The sequence below is a fragment of the Neomonachus schauinslandi genome, chromosome 2 (assembly GCF_002201575.2).
Source record: "Neomonachus schauinslandi chromosome 2, ASM220157v2, whole genome shotgun sequence".
Taxonomy (NCBI): Eukaryota; Metazoa; Chordata; class Mammalia; order Carnivora; family Phocidae; genus Neomonachus; species Neomonachus schauinslandi.
In genome coordinates, this window is record NC_058404.1 from 25,789,382 (window position 1) to 25,797,016 (window position 7,635).

The 7,635-nt window shown below is 46.8% G+C and overlaps 1 pseudogene; it reads right to left on the bottom strand.

Moving 5' to 3' along the window:
* Positions 1–1,552: 1,552 nt before the first annotated feature.
* LOC110584152 lies at positions 1,553–3,369 on the bottom strand (annotated as a pseudogene).
* Between the last annotated feature and the right edge of the window lie 4,266 nt (positions 3,370–7,635).

Genomic DNA, 7,635 nt, shown 5'->3' on the forward strand with positions numbered 1-7,635 from the left:
CTCAACCCCCAAAGAACAAAGAATCCAATCAAGAAATGGGCAGAAGACATGAACAGACATTTTTCCAAAGAAGACATCCAAATGGCCAACAGACACATGAAAAAGTGCTCAACATCGCTCAGCATCAGGGAAATCCAAATTAAAACCTCAATGAGATACCACCTCACACCAGTCAGAATGGCTAAAATTAACAAGTCAGGAAACAACAGATGTTGGCGGGGATGCGGAGAAAGGGGAACCCTCCTACACTGTTGGTGGGAATGCAAGCTGGTGCAACCACTCTGGAAAACAGTATGGAGGTTCCTCAAAAAGTTGAAAATAGAGCTACCATACGATCCAGCAATTGCACTACTGGGTATTTACCCCAAAGATACAAATGTAGGGATCCGAAGGGTACGTGCACCCCGATGTTTATAGCAGCAATGTCCACAATAGCCAAAGTGTGGAAAGAGTCAAGATGTCCATCGACAGATGAATGGATAAAGAAGATGTGCTATATATACACAATGGAATATTATGCAGCCATCAAAAGGAATGAGATCTTGCCGTTTGCAACAACGTGGATGGAACTGGAGGGTGTTATGCTGAGCGAAATAAGTCAATCAGAAAAAGACATGTATCATATGACCTCACTGATATGAGGAATTCTTAATCTCAGGAAACAAACTGAGGGTTGCTGGAGTGGGGGGTGGGGTGGGAGGGATGGGGTGGCTGGATGATAGATACTGGGGAGGGTATGTGCTATGGTGAGCGCTGTGAGTTGTGCAAGACTGTTGAATCTCAGATCTGTACCTCTGAAACAAACAATGCAATATATGTTAAGAAAAAAAAAAAAGAAGAAGGTAGCAGGAGGGGAAGAATGAAGGCGGGGGAAATCGGAGGGGGAGACGAACCATGAGACTATGGACTCTGAGAAACAAACTGAGGGTTCTAAAGGGGAGGGGGGTGGGGGGATGGGCTAACCTGGTGATGGGTATTAAAGAGGGAACGTTCTGCATGGAGCACCGGGTGTTATGCACAAACAATGAATCATGGAACACTACATCAAAAACTTATGATGTAATGTATGGTGATTAACATAACAATAAAAAAATTTTTTTAAAAAGAGCCCCCTTTTTTTTCTTAAATAAGACAGGAAACGGCATCTTATCTTTTCCTCGCTGCATGAGCAGCAGACCTGTTGGTTTTCATGCAGCACGATATCTGTAACAAGGGCCTTTGATAAGCTTGCTCGATCATGGGAGGACAGAGGCTACCTGCTAATGTTAGAATGAGCTCTTCTCACAATGCCTCTTATAAGTGCTGATCTCATGCTGGATCCACAGAGGTGCCCCCAGCACCATAAGGTGCTGCAGTTAAAGCTTCTGGAATATCGCAATGGCACTTGGCGGCGGGGGGGGGAGGCTATGTCTTTCTTGTACATGTATACTCTTTTGGAACAGCTAGAGTTAAAGGATGAGCAGGAGTTTGGGTTTTGAGCCACAAAGTTTCAGACACCCACCACAGATGTCTCTGCCCTGTTTCACGACACATTCTTTTCTGAGAAACACATTCAGTGGTTGAGCATTAAGTCCTGTGGTTGAAAGAAATGTCCTGCTCGCCACCATCGGCCCTCCTTCCTCCATCTGACTCTCACAGCAGCGGGGTCTGGAGGCAGGAGGATTGTGTCTGTTTCCTGTCCACAGGGCAATTCCTGGGGGACCTGGTGAATGGCACGGACAAGGTGGCCCACGTTGCCTGAGGTGACCCCTGCCACAGAGAGGCAGCCGTCCTTTGTCATGCCGATGGAGAACTCCTTGGTCAGCCTCTCCACCTGCTCGGGCGTTAGTGCCATGACACAGAACATGCCATCTGGTCAGTCATGTGCTGTCAGCCGTGGGAGGAGCCCTCCTTCTTGAGGCCAGAGACCAGCTGAGTCCGCATGCCCATGATGCAACCGGCCATGCCTTGTACGGCCTGCCACCATTGATTCGCAGGTCAGGGTTGGTCAGGATGGTCGAGGCGATCCATGCCCCATTGATTAGAGGGTTGGAATACACAGGACGGATCAAGACCTTCAAGTGTGACTCCACCCTTTTGGCTTCAGCGTCTCTGCAGACCACAGGGAGGGCTCCCACATGCCCACCCATGTACTTGGCACAGGATTGGCAGAGACCAACATGAATGCCCTGGTCAATGAAGTGGCATACAGCCACCATCCTTGTTACCATCACCACAGGCAAAGCCTTGGTTGACCGTGTCAGAGAATGAGAAGAGCTTGTTTGTCTTCACCACTGTTGCTATTTCCTTCCACTGCTCAGGGCGAGGGTCCGCTCCTGTGGAACTGTGGGCACAGGCATGCAGGAGAAGAACACTTTGCTGTGGCATTTTGGAAATGTCCTCTATAGCGCCTGTGAAGTCAAAGCTGCACGTCTTGGGATCATAGCATCGATAACCGTGTAGCTGTGTGCAGCATCCCTGAAGATGGGTGTGTGATTTCTGCAGGATGGTTTGGGCAGAAAGACATCTCGGCTGGACTTTAAAAATCTTTGCAGAAAATCGACTCCAATCCTCAAGGCCCTGGTTCCAGAAAGGTGTGCAGGGTGACATACCGGCTGCGTTCAACACTTGGTTGTTCTCACCCGGGGCTAGTTCTGCAGGTGCCTTAACAAAATTCAGCAAGTCCTACAATGGGCAGGTATTCTTTGTCCAAATTTTTTGCAGCAAACTGGGCCTCTGCCTTCTGGACACGAGGAGCATATAAGGCTTTTCATTATCATCCCAGTGGGCACCAACTCCCAGATGCCTCTTTTTGCTGTTGGTGTCTCTCTTAAAGGCTTCTGGGGCTCCCAGGATGGGATCTGGGGCCCCATTTCCACATGGGTCCACCAGGAGCTGGCTCTGGCAGAAACCACAGCAGCAAGGTCTGGGTGGAAGGTGGCAGTGACCCCGGGCAGGATTCGACTAGGATGCGGCAGGACAGTGGCAGGGGGAGGGGGTGAGAGGTGAGGGGAGGGAGAGCAGTGGGGAGCTACAGGGCAGAGCAGAGGGCCACAAGTGGGACGTCTTTAAGCAGGAGAATACCGTCATCATATTCTGACTTTAAAAGGTTAGTGTGATTGTGGTGTTTCTTTCCCACAGAAGCTGTGTATTCTACCTCTTTCTGAACACCTCAGGGTAGCTATCATATACTATGAGTATGTGCTGAATAGACACATGATGATGATGAAGGAGTGGAGAAACAGCAGGCCCCAAACTGGCCTTGGGCAGACAACGTTCCTACACCTCCTCTGTGCTCCTAACAGCCTTAAAGTTCCTTAGGCACTTTTCTTTCTTCTTCAGCCAATATTGGTTGAAGGGAATTCCACCTGTAGACATATCCTTCATCATCTGCACTTTGTTAAAATAAACTCATTTCTTTCTGTTTATGGTCTGCATAGAAATCAAATAGACTCAATGATCAGTTTCCTTCCTCTGTTGAACAATTATTTATTGAGCACCTGCTAGGTTCTAGGCATTATACTTGCCTTTATAAGGAGTCTAAATCACCACCACCAAAAACAAAATCACTTCAATACCAAGGGATGATTATATTTTATCAAAAGTTCATATGGAGTAGTTATTTGGGGGGGGTACTCTTAATAAGAAATAAATTACAAATGACAGTTAAGTTTTCAAACCAGTCCAGAAGATCTTATGTAACTTCATGGTAGTAACAAAAGAATGAGCTCAAGTCCCTTCTCTGTGTGTGTGTGTATGTGTGTGTGTGTTTGTCTATCTGTCTTGATGGTAAAGTTGCACACTGCTTCTTTTCTACATATGAATTTCTAGCTAAAATTCTGAAATAGATGACGTTTACCTCTGGTTTCCTTCCATTTCCTTTCTACACTCTGTCACAGTGGCAGTTTCCCTATAGACCCCCAGGCCTCCCGCCTTCTCCTGCAGCCTGGCCTTGGACTAGCCCCCTGCCTACGGGCAGCCCATCCCCTGGAGATGTCCTGTCTGTTTGGACATATGCCCTCATGTCAACTGGCATGAAAACCAAATACATGGCTGGGTGGAGGTGGGCTTAGAGAAAAGGAAGCGCAGAGGACTAAGGGATTTACAGTCTGCAGGGGAGACAGACATCAAACAATTACCTAATTATAATTGGGATAAGGATAAGAAGTTTAGGGTGCTATGAAAGCATATAATACAATGATCAACCAAGCCTGGGATTAGGAAACCCTCACTAAGAAAATGGCACTTAAGGTGACTCATGAAGCATGAATAGGGGTCTTTACGTAACATAGAGAAGTCCTATTCTTCCATGTGAGCTCCTCTTTTGTTCTCACCTAAATCCCTGGTTCTCCCATAAATGTCCTGGTCTCCCAAAGCACCATCCTTACCAGATCAAGCCCAGGACAAGTACACTGACAAGGTGTCAGCTACCCTGGGTTGGGAGCCCCTGGAGGAGAATCAAAGCCCTCTGCATGCATGTCCTCAGCCTATACCCTTCTGACCAAGAGTCGAATTAATTGTGTAACCCAGGGACTCTAAACTGTGTGTGGTAAGAAAACAGGCTTAGGGGTTGAGCCATACTGGCCTCAAATCCTGAGCCTACCTAAGGAGCCGTACAACTCTGGAAGCATTACTTAACCTCTTCAAGCTCCAATTTCCTCCTTGGTAGTACAGGGGGAAGACATGGCCGCCTTTTATTGTATCAGGATGATTGGGCTTCAACAAGCAGAAAGCCTTGCTTAAACCAGATTAAACAATAAGGAGATGTATCATCTCACAGGAGGGGCAGTAGATCAGAAGCCTGGTTGCATTTCTCTGAGATCCTCTAGGTCTACCCCGCTCCTTGTGTAAGCTCCAACCTCGGGCAAGTAGCAAGATTCCAGGAATGAGATTAAAGTTCATCATGGACTAAAGAAGAGACGTTTTTTTCCATGGCTCTCTCTCAGGAGTGAGGATACATTCCCAGAACCTCTGGCACCCTTCCCCGTCAAGCTCTGTTGGCCAAAATTTGGTCATATGCTCCTTCCTGAAACAGAAACTGTCAAAAGGAATGGAAGGAACCTCAGACAAACCAGAGCCAGCCTCATGCTGAGGATGGGGTGACTTCTCCTGGGGCACATGGCTGCTGGGTGGGGTTGGGGGTGGATGACTGAACAGAATTAGGGCTCTCTGGGAAGGAGGAAAGGGGCATGGATGCTGGGGAGTGTGTGGGAAGCGTTCAGTGAGAGTCGCACCTGAAGCTCTTATTACTGGTGCTTGACTTATGTAAATAGCTAGTCAACATTAACTTGGTAAGAGGGCGATGGGGGAAGCTCCTACAGTTCTACAGAAACCAAATAACAAGTACATCCACCTCAGCTCAGTGGCATTTGCTGTAACAACCCCCTACTCCTTCCCTAAGAATATCCATTCTATAACAATAGGCCTGGCAGTTGACAGGTACCTGGGAGCAGGAGGAGCTGTGACACCTAGAAAGATCTCTAGAAAACCTTGTAGTATGTGGAGGCTCAAAAGTCATAAACTGATAGCTGTCCATCCCTACAGAAGGGAGAATGCAAGATGCCTGGGTTTCCTCCGGAATCTTACACACCCAACACTTGAGAAACCAGAAGCCCACTTGGGCCCTTCAAGCTTTCTGTCTCCAGCTTCCTTCTGCAAACATCCCCACCATGCCCCACAGATCCCTGCTCCGCCAGGCCCACCCTCCACAAAAACTCACCCTGAACACTGGATCCCAACAAGAGCTCTGGTAACCTATCCACTGTGACAATGGGGATCCCCCCCCCCTTCCATCTTGGAAATACAAGCTTCAGACATTTTCAGAGCCTTCTAGCAGGCAAATCTACGGAAACCCTACAGGAGAAAGCCTGCTGGTGGTGATGGGGTTGGTGTTAGTTTCGAACCATTTTAGTTCTTCTAAATGCAGTCAGCATGGCCTCAAATAGCTGACTCCTGACAATCTCATTCAGCAGTTTGCCTCTTTTAGTTTGTTTCTTTAACCCATTTGGCGCCTTACCTTAGTTTCTACTTGTTATTTGGCCCCTGGGATTGCTGACCCAGGGTAGAATGTTTGTTTTGGCTCTGACCTTGCATTCCTCTGGGGACGTGACTTTCAGTATTTACCCGTCCAACTGCCAGCAATAGATGCCTCATTCTTCAGCCCATCCCAACCCATAGACCAAGGCCAGTCTCGCCTGCCCCAGGAAGGCAACTAGAGGAGAAAATTCTGGGCTGGGGACTCATCTCTACTTCCCCTCCACCCCGTGAACTCTGCTCCTTCAGCGTTCTGCACATGTAGGAGGAAAGCAATCTGACTGAATCAATTCCATCTCGTGTGTGAATTACTAATACCCTTTGCACACTTAAGCATATATTTTAAGTATATTTCTGGTTTTTATTTTTAAATTTTTATTATTTATTTATTTATTTTAGGGGGGTGCAGAGGCAGAGAGAGAATCTTAAGCAGGTTCCATGCCCAGCATGAGCCCGCCCTCAGGACTCGATCTCATGATCCTGAGATCATGATGTGAGCCGAAACCAAGAGTGGGATGCTTCACCGACTGAGCCACTCAGGTGCTCCTATTTCTGGTTTTTAGAAGTAAACAAAGGTAACAACACAAAGCAAAGTATTGGGGGTAGAAGATGTTTCCAGCTGGTAGAAGTCACTCCTACCTGAGAGGTAGAATCTCCCTAGGTCTAGTCTCAGCTGCCTCTATTTTCACATCTCGTACTCTACTTCTGAAGTCATGGAACCCATAAACGTTTCAGTTTTTCAAATGACTTCTATGGTTGTCACAGTGGGTACACAGGTAAGGGAAAATATGCTCCGTTTTTTGTGTGTGACTTGGCATATGGAGCTACTTGCTTCCCATTCTAGCTTGAACAGTCGCTCTGATTATTACCTTTGTGTATTTCTGTCTCACGTAATAGAAGAGCTCCATGGAAAGAAAGGCAAGAAGGGGAATAAATTAGACTTATCTTAAGAAAGGAATAAGTTGGGTTTTAAAGTGTAAAATAAGGATTTGAATTGTGTCGTGAATTTTAGTACAGTAGCCACCCCCCCTTGTCTGCGGAGGATACATTCGGAGGCCCCCAGTGGATGTCTCCAACCACGGCTGGTACTATGCTTTTTCCTATACACACATGCCTATAATAAAGTTTAATTTATCACTTAGGCACAGTAAGAGATTAACAACAGCAAGCAATAAAAAAAAATTATACAATATTTACAATATATGATTATTACCATACACTATAATAAAAGTTATGTGAATGTGGTCTCTCTTAAATATCTTATTGTACCGCACTCACCCTTCTTCTTGTGATGATATGAGACAATAAAATGTCTGTGTGATGAATAGAAGTGAGGAGAGTGACATAGACATTGTGATGTAGTGTTAAGCTATCCTGACCTTCCAAGGATACATCAGAAGGAGGACTATCTGCTTCCTGACCTTAGTTGACCAACTATAACTGAAACCACGGGAAGTGGCCTTTGACCCCAATTCCTGGCACTTGGAACTTCCTGGGTGATGGGAGTGCCTCTGGTTCAAGTGAGGAGAGCCTGGGTGGTCCCAGCCAGCTTCAGGATGGGGGCTGGACACCAGAACGATCACGCCGTGATTAGAAGCTTGGGACTTTCATCTCCACTCCCCA